The following is a 13,981-nucleotide window of genomic DNA, read 5'->3' on the forward strand; positions in this document are numbered from 1 at the left end:
AGGATGCATGGGCTGATTGAGGGAGCACCATTCAGGAAGGGTGTCTCTATCTTTCTGTATCTCTCTGTCTCTGTCTCCCTCTGTTTGTCTGTCTCTCATACATGTACTCTTGGTTGGGGACTACTAGACAGAGATAAAGCAATGACTTAAAACTGATCCAAATACCAATACCTGGGGAAAAAGAGGTTTACCAGTTATCTTATCCAGTTTAATGAAACTGTACAGGGACAAATGATCATGTTCTTACACCTATCTCAACATTCGAATTCCCAAATTTCCCAAAGGAATCTGATCTGGGAGATAAAGGCATGGAGAAGTATTGTCATAACGATCACATAGCTCTTCAGAAGGTTTGCAAAATGCTTTACATACATGGTCTCCTTTGACCTTCAAAACAACTTAATGAGGAAACTGAGGTTTAGTGAGGTTAAGCCCTCATGGTCAGAAGGGTGAGATTCACATCTGTGTCTCTCTTGATTTTAAATCTGCTGTTCTTTCTACCATAGTGTGCTGTGTCTCACAACTACAGTAGACACTGATACCTTATTACTCCATTAATAATGGTCCTGCTTTAATCCCACTGGCTAAGAACAAAGTAGAAGCCACAAACAGTTTAGAGAATTGCTAAAGTTTACTTTTTCTATTTAACTTTATCACAATGTGATTGGGTGGTTACAATGCTGAGGCCCCTTAAGGCTCATCAAAAGTTTAGGAGATGAGTCAGAGTGTGCAATTCAAAACATATTAATATCCAAACTCTCTATTTAACCTTCTGAAAAACTTTTATTTTTGAGTTAGTGAAGATTCTTTTCCTTTCCAAAACAGATCAAATTGATTTCTTTCTTATCAATGAGGGAGTGCACAAACAAACGTAAGTAGAACAAAATCCTCAATTTTCATGAAAAAAAGACATTTACTGTACTAACAGTTAACAAAAATGGACTCACTTCTCCATCTGTTCTTCCACCTTCCCCTTCAGTTGTTTGAAAACAATCAACAAGTCTTTACAGAGAAAAACCAAAAACTGCTAAGGAGGAGACTCCCTTTGGTTGCCTAGCACTGAACATGAGAAGGACCCCTCCATTTGCCACACCCTTGGAAAGCCTAGCTCAGCATTCTTTTCTGAAGGATGACAACAATAATACCCATGAGATTTAGAGCTAGAAAAAAACTGAGAAGTCATCTAGCCCAACCTACTTATTTTACAAATAAGAAAAGTGAAGCACACTGGGGCTTAATGACTTGCCCAAGATCATACAGATGATCAAAGACAAAGACACTCAACAAATATGCAATTAGCTTTCTCAGCTGTAAATTAAAGGGGCTGAATTAGGGCATCTCTAAAGTATTTTCCATCACTAAAGCTCTATGACTGATGTATTTGTAGGGTATGTGTGTTTTCCAGGTAGGTTACGGGTATATCCACACAGGTTCATCAAAATGAGGCTCACAGTGAAACACATATTTTGCACTGTTTGCACTGAAATACATTGGAGGAAAGTAATTCAAATCTCAACAGATTCAGTGTCATTGAAAAGACTCATAGAAATAAGTGCTTGAGTAGGTTTTTGGGGAGGGGGAAATAGAGGGCAATGGTTGATTGCCAAAGAAAGAGAGACTCAGTCTCAGAAAGCAGTATGGATAAAAGAAACAAAGAGAACAAGCATCCTGCTTACTCCTCTCCAAGGGAAGACTTTCATTTCTGCCTAAAGGGGGTCAGGAGAAGGGGCCAGGAATGCAGTCACCTTGCTGTCTTCAGAGAGGGGATCCTGGATTAGAAGCAAGCCTATCTTTTCCCCCTCTAAACGCTGCTAGAATAAAGGAAATGATTTTTAGGTTCCAGATTTAAGTGCTTGTCCCTTAAGGGGGAAGGAGTGGTCTAAGCTATGTCTGAATGTCTGACACCTTTCCCACCAAATGCCAGTTAAACAAAGACCACATGGTAAAGAGCAAATCATACACTGTGAATAGTGAATAGACACATTTATTCAAGTTGATAACAAATAGAAATCAGCAAAGTTCCACAGATTAAACTATATCGAACAATACACAAAGAGAATGAGCTCACCCACTAGGAGTAACATATGAGAAAAAGATTCAGTGAGAGTGTCAACCAACCTTATCCAAAGAGAAATTCCCTGAAGTCTTTAGGGCAGCCCCCTAGAAATCTGGAATGTGCTTGAGGTGCCAGCCCCTCTACATGCTGGCTTTTATCCAAAGAGCTCTCTCTCTAGAGATCTCTCTCCCTGAAGAGAGCCAGGAGTCATATATGTCCTCTCTCAAAGCTAAAAGCTCTCCTCCTCCTCCAAGTTCTCAACAATTCTGACCCTCAAATAAGCATAGAACATCAAACAGTCATTCTTTCTACCCCCTGGGTTACATTTCACTTACTGTGTACCTACTGTAAGACCTCTACCACGCAATTTAAAACAAGATTTTAGATCTGGGATTCCATGGTGATTTTTGGCAGTTAGATGGTACAGTAGACAGAGCACTGAACTTGGAATCCTGAAGATTCATCTTCATGAATTCAAATCCAGTCTCAGCCACTTACAAGTTTTGTGACCCTGTGCAAGTCACTTAACCCTATTTGCCTTAGTTCCTCATCGGTAAAAAGAGCTGGAGAAGAAAATGGCAAAACCATGGCTCTCTTTGCTAAGAAAATCCCAAATGGGGTCACAAGTCAGACATGTCTGAAACAACACAAGAACAAACATGGTGCTTTCAGTCATCCTGCATAACTCCATCCACTGGCAGATGAGTAAACTGAGAAAGTAAGTGACCTATCAAATATCTAATTAGTTACAGGGCTGGACCTAGAATATAGGTCTTCTGATGCTCAAGTCAGACTCACTCCATTGAATCAGGCTTAAATACATTTTAAAGTGTCTTCTGTGTCTGTGTGCATGTGTGATGGATGGGGGACAAATACCCATACAAAAGAAAGCCAGAATGTAGTCTTTTTTTCTGCCCAAGAAATGAAAATTAGCCTAGCAGAGTTAACTTATTGTTTACTCTTGTCATAAAGATTTCAAAAGATAAAATTTCAACTGAAGCATTAAACATCTGGCTGGAAAGAACAATGACCTCCCCTCCCCTCCCCAATGGTCTTCACTCTTTTAATTCTATAGCCACTGAACTAAACAATGAAACATCATTTGTGAATCTTCACACAAAAAGCCGGCAGTCTTCTAAATGAGCTGTCATCACAGGATCCCTCCAATCCCCAAAGAACCCTTTTCTGGGACTAGGTTGGATGGGCTAGACTAAAGAGCAGCCAAATAATGTGGGTTCTTGTCTAAACAGAAAGCATGGCTATATGTTAAAAACATCTTTATTTATATGGCTGAATAAGCAGGGATTTTAGATCTTTTCCCTGTCCCTAAAACAATGGAAGTCTGATGAGACATGGCACAGTATGCCTTTAAATAATAATGATGACAATAAATCCAACAATGATAAATTCATTCCAAGGATTTTGTTTTTTATTATGAAATTTTATAGAGCACGATAATTTCAATGAGGAAGTGGAGTTTTATGGTCATTTACCTTTCCATTAAAATGAATTCTTCTTTTAAAAGAGGCTGATCATGGAGTATTACAAATATTACGCCCCTATTCTGGGGGTGGGAGGAATGAGAACTGAAGCTGAGAATAATTAAAATCAGGAGGTAGAGCAATTCATTATAGAAAATGTATGTTTTTTTAAGTTAGCATACAAATGATATATTATAAAAAAGAAGAAATTGCTTTCAGCTAGTTTCCAGTTATACATGGGAAACAGTGACGTTATAGTAAATAAATGAACTATCTCAAATTACAAGAATGGCTTATTCCCTTATGCATTTCAATAGAGCCACTCTTCTGGATCTTCAAGGAAAGACCCATCCAACCTTGTATGTGTATGTAGCATCCACAAGCCATGTAAACAAGTGGCTTGGGATCAAACCTCTCAAAGACACAAACCTCTAAAGTATAGCTGTTTCAGAAGATCTGCAGCTGGAAGGGCCTTCAGAGACAAACTACTCCAATCTTTTCATTTTACTGAAAAAAAAAAAACTAGAGGCACAGAGTGGAAGTGACTTTTCCAAGGTCACACAGGTAAAGTGAGGAGCAGAGCTCTTCATTGTAACCGAACACAGTGAACATGGCGATGTGAGGAGGGACTCTGATTCATGGTGAGTGGAGTTCACAGAAGCAAAAATCCACTCAGAAAATCATAGAAATTTCCAGTAAGAAGGGCTCTCCACAAATATTTTTACTATAAACAACTGAATGCCTGACATACAGTCCATTAGGAATTGTCTTTTGCCTCTTTTAGGATTCCCATTGCCTTGCAATAGTAAATGCTTAATAAACGTTTATTGAATTGAACTGAACACAGTGGAAAGACGGCTGGCCCTGGAGTAAGAAGACGTGAATTCAAATGCTTCCTGTATTGCTTTGACGCTTCATACCTCCCTGGGGCAAAGTTTCCTCACCTGTAAGATGCGGGGGGATTTACTTAGATGGCCTGTGAGGTCCTTCCTAATCTATAATGATGACTGAATATTTTGGTAAAGGCCCAAAGGCCACCATGCCGGTTGCTCATTGCTCAGAAAAAATTTCCAATCATTGGCCACAATATATATGCAAGGGGTGGTAACATGTGTATCCATTTTTTCCCCTTGGGAGTGTTTCAGTTTTGTAGTCAATCAATCACCTTTTAGGCAATTTATAACCACTGAGAAGAAGCCTGTAGGGACTAGCCAACTATGACTCAAGGGCTAAACCTTGCCCATTGACTGTTTTAGTATGCCATAGGGCTAAAAATGGCTTTTGGATTTTTAATGTAATTTATATTCAATTTACATTAAATTTCATGTCAATTAGTTAATTTTAATTTAATTGTATTTAAAAATATAAAGACCATTCTTAGCTCCCCACTGTGGACTACAGTAGAGGTGTCCAACTGCTGGGCAGGGCACCTGTGGTTTACAACACTCCTGAGACCAGGCTGAACCAGATTAAAATGTAGTTCCTATAGGACTTTACTGTGCTGTTGTAGTAATAACACACACACACACACACACACATACAAACACACAAACGTGGTTTTCTAAGTCAGTCTGCTGTAGGAGGGGATCCTTATGTACCTTGCAGTAGATGGGCTTTTATGCTGCATAGTGGCTTAGAAAACCACAAATTGACATTATCTATGTTGTGTTGTATTTCTATTTGTTTTGTTAAACATTTCCTGATTGCATTTTAATCTGGTTCCAGATCTACTCTGAGGTTTTTGCTGGCTACCTGACAAGTCTGACTCCTCTGGGGAACATTGGAAAGTACGTTTCTCAATAGGCATAAGAGACAGGACTTGAATTCAGGTGTTCTTGGATTCAGGGCCAGCTCTTTGTCTCCTCTGCCAAGCTACCTCTCTAAAGTTATATATAAAACACATACAGGTCATTTTTGGGGGAGGGGAGCACAAGCCCTAAATCCCAGGAGGGGCTCAGAAATGGCATCAGGCAGAAAGCGGCTACTTAGCTTTGGGGTATATAGCAAGTCAAGCCTGGTGAGTAAACAATGAAGTGGTGTCCAGTCCTTGTGATTACCAGGGTGGACCAGGGTTAAGCAATCCGACTGTGTCACTGCCAAGACTACCTTTGGATACTCTCCATTCTGTCTCCATAGGGAGCATTACAACCTTGTCTGGCCCAGATCCATTTATAACACTTGAAAAGGGCCAGATATTCCCGGATTTTTTTTTTTTTTTGTAAAGCTCTGGAACTGAATAGGCTGCCTTATGGTTGAAACTTGGTCCATATCACATAGGACCAGTTTCTCAGCTGCTCCAGTCATGCTGAATCAGTAACCTCAGAAGAGAGAAGGGTGAATTGGCTAGCAAGGTGAAAGAAGACATTCTGGGGGAATGAAAATGGGGGAATGATTAGGAAGTGAACAGACTATATGATGGTTGGGAAAAGGAGGGGTGAATTGGTGGAACAGGCTGGGAAAGGGAACTGCTGAGCTTTGTTTTTTTTTTTAAATCTCTAGGAATCCTAAAGATTATGTAATCTCAAATCTAGGTGTCTCATTTATAAGCGAAATCAAGGAGGGTCAGAGAGATGAAGGGATTTGCTAGTTAGTGGCAGAGCTAAGACCAGGCCCCCAGTCTCTTCTTACTCATGTGCTGCATTGGGTGTTGGGACAGTTCGCAAACTGAAACTACATGATATCGATGAGGCTTTAACCATAAGGCAGTCAACAATTAATGTACAAGCATTGATTAGGCACTTACTATGTGTGCTAAATTCTGGGGATACAAACAAAAGCAGCACATGAGCAGGGTTGATTTTTTTTTTTAATCCGTAGTTACAGCACAATGTCTCTCATAAAGAATGAATGAAAATTCTATAGGCAGTCAGATATAGAACTTTTCTTTTATTAAGATTTCTTTAAATAGAAAAATTCATGTTTCTTTTTCTTCAAGAACACAAAAAATGGGAGCCAATTTCCTGCTTGATAGTTTTCCTGAAGAGTTTTATTATGAAATTCAATTCATTTTACCGTGTTTTCTGGTTGGGCAGAGGCAATACGTTTGGCACAAAGAAATGAGCTTTATCAAATAGAGAAGATGGTGACAGTCTGGGGGATTTTATCAATTGATCTTCAAAATGGAGGTAGAGGGAGTCACAGAGCAAAAACAATGGAATTCTTCCTTATGCATGTTCTGAAGACATTATATGTCTATTCCCTAGAAGTGAAGTGAGGTAACGGATAGAATTCTGGACTTAGATTCAGAAGAGCAGAGTTCAAATCCCACCCCAGACACTTACTATCTATGGGAGCCTGAGCAGATCACTTAAATGTGTCTTAAAGATTATCTGTAAAATAAGAGGTTGGGCTCAATGACCTCTCTGGTCTCACCTATAATTCTACAATTCCTTACTTTGGGGAATTGGTCTATTTGCAGTTACCATTCACTAGGGCCAAACTAGCCCCTGGGTTAGACACACATGACAGACCTGTTCTGACCCACTAAATGGAAATCTAACAGGGCTCTGTCTGGTGGTCTGCCAGGCTATAAAGCCCTCCCTCCACTTCCCCAGGAATGCAAAGCTGGTGGTACCAAATTGTGAATACACAGGATGCAATGTCCTGACCCACATAATTTGCAAGCTCCATTTGTTGCCAGAACAGATGGCATATGGGTGAACACACCCAGACTTTCAGCTCACCCTGAATATTACAATGTGTACCCATGAGAAAAGGACAGCCATAATCCTTCATATTTTGGGGAAATTAATCTTACCCCTTTGAGTTTTATTATTTGGATAGAGGTTACTGAATTGTTTTTATAGTTAAAAAAAAGTCCCCAGGTTTGAAACACTGTATATAAAATCATTTTTTTCCTGTCTTGATCAGTTTTGATCAAATTTTTCTCTTCTTCCTTTAAAAAAAAATCTTTGCTATCAGGAATAGGTCTTAGGGAGGGGGAAGGAAAAGGGATACAGAAGGAAATCTAGGTGATATAAAAAACAAAAATCAATAAAATATATTGAAAAAATTTTAAGGAGTTTGATAAAATTCAAAGTGGTTTAACATTATTTATTAATGTAACTAACTAATAGTCTCTTTTTGGCAGTCGTACAGAATTACTTTTGATCCTGGAAGTGGAGTCACTACTACAGAATGGGGAGATGGGTTTTCTTGCACACATCTGTACACACATCTGTATGACCTCCTCTAAGTCTCTTTACCTCTTTGGGCTTTAGTTTTCTACTTTGGAGAAAAACAAAGAATCGCACTAGAAACTCCCCAAGGTTCATGCCATTTCCAAATCCTATGGTGAACAATCACCAATGCTTAGTGATAGACAGGAAGGCTAATAATAGTTTTTAAAAAAATGTTTTTAAATCAGCTGAGCAGGCAGGACCTGAATGTATTTACTACTCTGAGAGGTTCTAAGACAAATAGATCTAAATGACTCAGCTCTGGGCTGGAATTTGGCAGTTTCCTAGCTCAGAGAACTCATCAATTCTTATGTTTTCAATGTTCATCTCTCAGTGAAAGACTCTCCCAAATTTGCATCTCCAGGACCAGTGGTTTTCTGAGCTCTGTTCACCTAGCACCTACTGATTTGGATGTTCTGCAATCATCTGAAATCTAATATACTGAAAAGTGAACTCTTCTTCTCTCTAAAATCTTTCTTGCTCTCTTGACTCTGCTATATCTGTCATGAGCAGCATCATTCTCTCAGTCAGCCAGGCTGGAAACCTGAGTCATCTTTCACTCCTTCCTGTTTGCCCATATCTGATCCGTCATCAAGTCCTGGCAGCTCTTCCTTTGTGATATATTTTGTGTCTGCCTGTTCCATTACATCCCTACTTCCACTTCCTTAGTTCAGGCTCTCAGTCTCCCAAATGATTGATCTCCCTGTCCCTTCAATCCATTCTGCACACAAAATGGATCTTCCTAAAATTCTGACTCCATAATGCCACCCTACTGCTCACAAACCACCTATGACTCCCAGCTCTGACAGGACAGTGTCCAAAATCCTTGGGCAGGTGGTATTCAAGGTTCTCTGCAATCTAATCCCAACCTGCATTCCCAAACATTGTCAATTATCCTTCTATCTGAACTATATATTCCCATTGGAACATGTCACACACATCAGTGGTGTTCTACTCAAATAGAAAGAAATCTCTATGGATCACATTTTGACTTAGAAAACCCCAATTAACATTATGTAAGTTGTATTGCATTTTTACTTATTGTGTTAAACTCTTCCTAACTGTATTTTGCTTGGGTTCAAGCACTGGAGCTTGGCACCCCTGATGTACATTCCTGACTTCTCTACCCTCCATGCCCCACATTGCTTCCTTCACCTAAAATGCCATCCTTTTTTTCTGCTTATACAAATCTTAGCCATCCTTGGAGTTCCAGGTCAAGACCCTCCTCCACAAAGGATTCCTTAGCTATATACTAGTTAAAACAATTCCTTACCAGTTTTAAGACCAAAGGATCATTGGTTTGGAGCTGGAAGTTCAGACGTTACGTAGTTTAGTCCTTTCATTGAGGAAACTGATGTCTAGAGAGGTCATGTAATTTGTAAAACCCAATAAATAGTCAATCAAGGATTTAAATCTAATGTCCTGACTCCAAATCAGTATATTCCCCCTACCTTCCTAACCCCCCCTCCCCCGCATTAGAATGTAAATATTGTTTTATTTGCCTCTTTCCACCTTGTCTGACCATTGCTGCTTCAGGTTCTGCCCTCTAGGGCCAAAGAGTTATAGAAATCAAATCCCTCTTCCATGACAGTCCCTCAAATGCTTGGCAACAGCCATAACATCCCTAGGGTTCTCTCTTTTGCAGGCGAAACACCCCCAATGTCTTCCGTGGAAGTTATGGTGATTCTGCCTCCCAACATCTCTTGCATTCATTTCCTTCTCCAACCTCCCAGAGTCACCACTCAAGTTCAAGTCAGCATTGCCTCCTGCCAGGACTCTGATCCCTACCTACAACCTCTCCTCTCCATGATCCATCCTCTAGACACCTTTCACAAGGACATCCCCAATGCATGACTCTATCAGTCACTGCTCTTCTCAAAGGCAGGGGGTCCCTACTGCCTTTAGCAAAAAGTACAAACTCCTCTGTTGGACATTTCAAGTCTCCTATAATCTGGCTCCAGCCTCCCTTCCCAGGCTGATTTCCCATTACTTTCCCCCCTATGCTCTGAGATTTAACCAAAGAGGCTTGTTTGTTATCTCCCATACAGGACATTCCCATTTTTCCATGTCTGGGATGCTCTTCCTTCTCACCCCTCCTCTTAGAACCCCTGGTTCTCCTTTGAAGATTCAGCTGAAGGTCTGCCTCTTACACAAAAGGCTTCTTGATTCTCCATCCAAATCCATTCTCCCCCCCTTACCTGGAATTTCTTAATGCACACACATACAAACACAATTATGTTTGTGAGTATACACATATGTATGTCTAGGTACATAAATACATGTGTGTATAAATATATGCATGCCTGCACAGATATATGTGTGTACACCAAGTATATATACATGTATTCATGCATGTATATTAATGACTTTGTGAAACTCTACCTCAATTAAATACAATTCACCAACAAGTTAAGACATCACCCTATGATGTCACTGGTCCTCGTCTGAAATGAAAGACAAGCAACATGCCTGCATAAATTTATGCATGTATATGTGTACCTACATAAAACATGGATGTGTATTTACACACCTGTATTTATGTACACAGATCCCTGACCCCCACCCCGTGTGTGTGAGTGTGTATGTGTGTGTGTGTGTGTGTAAATTAGTTATCTACATACAAATTGCTTTCCCCTGGCCGAATATACACTCCTTCAAGGCAAGGACTATTCCGTTTTAGATTTATGAACTATGGCTTAAAATACAGGTATGATAAGCTCATGACTAGATATGATACACCTAAGAAAAGTGAGCAAAGAAGTAGTTTCCCAGAGACTTTAAAGCCCTTTTGATTAAGTTTGCAATTGAAAAAGAAAAGGGAGGTAGAAAAACCGACATATCGACAACACTAGACATCATGAAGTGTAGTTACCATGTGGTAATAACAATGGAGCTCTCCAGAGATTCCTGGAAGACAACATCCATAAAAAATGCTTGCCCCATAACCAGTGGCATCAGAAAGCAGTGGACAAATGCAAAAGTCCTGGTAAAAAGAGGTATGTGTGGCACATCCCAAGGTAAGGAAGCAGCCGGGATCTTACAGTCATCGTCATCTCTCGGATGCAGTGGGATGAGCTTCCTGGCTGTAATGAGTCCAGCTCTGAAAAGGTATGCCTTCCTCAAAAGAGACAGGCTAATTAAAAGAGGGGGCAGGGTTGCACTGTATATTAAGAAGCCACTCCTGTGAGGAAATCTACGAACCAGAGTGGGGAAGCATGGTGGGAAGCGTTCCAGTGAAGTTAAACGCAAAGAGGAAGGTAATGTTATCATTAGGGGCCTGAAGGCGCGAGATAGCAATGATGGGGTAGGCAGGGGAAAAGGCCTTCAATTAGCTGGACATCTGCGGGAGTCCTCTCTCTGCCGAAAATACATCCGTTAACAATTTCCTGACTTGCTTACGCTTTGAAAAGTGGATGAGCTGAACTGGTTCCTGAGGTGAAAAAGATGGAAACTCTGCGGGAGTAACTGCGTCATCTTATAATTTGAGGAGAGAAAAGCTAGGCATAGTCTGGCATACAGACTAGATCTGGGGAAAGACAGATTCTAAAATATTCAGAGGAAAAACAGGCAGGACTCCATGGCCTAAAAAGCAGACCCTAATGGGTAGGAAACCCTCTATAGAAACAATTCAGTTGTGATGAGGAGGAAAAGAATTGTCTAGAAAGAGAGAAGTGAAGATGAACAGGCAGCTCACTCTCCAACTGAGACTAGAAAGGAGATGTATACAAGAGGGAAGCAAAGGTAGATGATGGTGAATGAATACAAAAGCATGGCATTGTTCTGTGAGGACAGTACAAGGAGTAGTACCATTCAGCAGGGACCAAGGTGAGGAAGGGAATCTACAAACTATGAAAATGTTACTCTTGTTGTTTTTAACTCTACTGGAGAAAAGAGGAGTATTAAAGGGGTAGGGCTGCCTTCTGAGGTGTATGGGACTATGATAACCCATGACAGAGAGAAGACAATGCTGCCCAATGGTTTCTCTGCTTCCAATTTCTGTGCCAAGGAAAATAATCTAGGTGGCTCAGTGGATAGAGCGCCAGGTTTGGAATCAGGAATACCTGTGTTTAAATCCAGCCTCAGATACCCCATACCTGTGTGATCCTGCGCAAGTCACTTAACCCTCTTTGCCTCAGTTTCCTCATTTGCAAAATGGGTACAATAATACTACCTACCTCCCAGGGTTGATGTGGTGACAGAATGAGGTAATAATTGTAAAGCACACAGCATAGTGCCTGGAACATGTAAGTGTTATATTAATGTCAGTAATTTCTATTATTAGTTACTATGATAATTAGGTTTATTATCTTTTTGCTGGATGGGAAAGGACAAAAATGGTTCACTTAATGCCTGCGATAAATAGGGATATATTAAGAAAGCATCTAGCTGTGTTTGATGAATTCATGTTAACAGGCTCAGATAACAACAATAATGATAACTGCTGCTATTTATGTTGCACTTTAAGGTTGGCACAGTGATTTACAAATGCTGTCTTTTATCTGTCACAACAACCCTGGGAGGTAGGTGCTATTATTATACCCATTTTACAGATGAGGCAAGCAGAGGTAAGTCACTTGCCCAGGGTCACACAGCTAGTGAGTGTCTGAGGCTGGATTTGGACTCAGGTCTTCTGGACTCCAGGTCTGGTGCTCTATCCACTGAGTTATCAGCTACCTAGAGAAACTACTTCTTCTAGTGATGAATAAAAATGAGCAGATGTGGGGTACTGAGGCATAGTGGATAAAACCAGTTTCAAAATTTTCCTCTCAAGCTCCCAGCCACTCCCTCTCAGCAGCGGAGGTCCTTACCCACTATCCTACTGAGCTCCCTTTTCTCACTCAAGCCATACCTCAGAACACCCACATGTCATTACCTCCTCTTTTACCCTTTTTACTCTCTCTCTCTCCATTTGCTCCCAAGAAAAGGTAGAGCTTCTCATTGCCGAGGATAACCCCTGTATCCCTCAATAATCTCCTGTCACCCTCATCTTTAGGATTGCTATCATGAAGTATCTGAAGGGCTGTCACATGGAAGGAGGAACAACTTTTCTACTCTAGAGCAGCTCCTTAACCTTTTTTGAGTTAAGCTGGTCAACCTCTCTCAGAATAACGTTTTTAAACATATGATATAAAATACAAAGGAGATCAACTATACTGGAAGGCAGCTATCTATCTGCATGTCTATTTACCTATTTATCTGTCTGCCCATCCATCCATCCATCATCCATCCATCCATCCATCCATCCATCCATCCATCCATCCATCCATCCATATGTTGGTCCACCCACCCATCCACTCAACCATCCATCTTTCTATCTACCTACCCATCTACTCATTCACCCATCCATCTATCCATTTATCTATCTACACATGTTTTAAAGTACCCTAGGTTAAGAATTCCTGTCCTAGTAATTAGAACCAGGAGCAATGGCACAGAAGTTCTGAAAAGACAAATTTAGGAAACATTTTTGAATAACTATCATTCTGTCAAAGTGGAATGGGCTGCCTTATGAGTGAGGAGATTCTCTTTCATTGGAGCTCTTCAAGCTAAGCTTTGATGACCTTTTATCACTTGTTGTAAAGGGCTAAGTAGAGGCTAGAACCAATGACCTCTGAGGTCCCTTTCAGCTCTGACATTGACATTCTATGATAACAGAGATTTGGGGTAGAAATCACCTTTACACTTGCAAGGGGCACAGTGCCACATCCAGATATTTTCTGTATAAAGCAACAGAAATTATGTCAATAACAATAATAATACCATTGATGAATATGTCATAAAACAGACTCTTTTGACCGAAAATTAGGAGTCAGAAAGTATGAGTCTCAGTTTATGAGGTACACATGAAATAAAACTCTCTATTCAGATCAGAGGTAGCCTTTACCCAGAGATATGCTCTCTCCTCCCACTGTAGGTGAGGATTTCCTGTCACAGCCAAGGACAAGGCAGTTAGGCTCTTTAGTTTCCATGTGTTTATAGTAAGGAACTAAAAAGGATAAGTGAAATTTTGGAGGCACTATTGTTTAGTGAAAAGGTTCTGAAATGATTGGAAATAGTGTTTATTTAATGAAGGCTGAAAGAAGAATGCTGCTAGTCAATCAACAAGCATTTATAAAATCCCTACTATGTGCCAGGCACTAGCTAAGTATTATTAGGGATACAAAGAAAGGCAATAAAACCTTACTCTCGAGGAGCTCACGGGCCAACAGGGAAAAGAACATGAAATACTTACAAACAAAGCAAAGATTATCTAGCAAATATGTGTG

At 40.3% G+C, this 13,981-nt stretch overlaps 1 protein-coding gene across 2 annotated transcripts in view; it reads right to left on the minus strand.

Moving 5' to 3' along the window:
- Positions 1-13,981, minus strand: part of FAM171A1 (family with sequence similarity 171 member A1) — a 180,682-nt gene that overhangs the window by 58,863 nt on the left and 107,838 nt on the right. The gene's annotated exons all lie outside the window — the stretch shown is intronic.

The sequence above is a fragment of the Notamacropus eugenii genome, chromosome 3 (assembly GCF_028372415.1).
Source record: "Notamacropus eugenii isolate mMacEug1 chromosome 3, mMacEug1.pri_v2, whole genome shotgun sequence".
Classification (NCBI taxonomy): Eukaryota; Metazoa; Chordata; class Mammalia; order Diprotodontia; family Macropodidae; genus Notamacropus; species Notamacropus eugenii.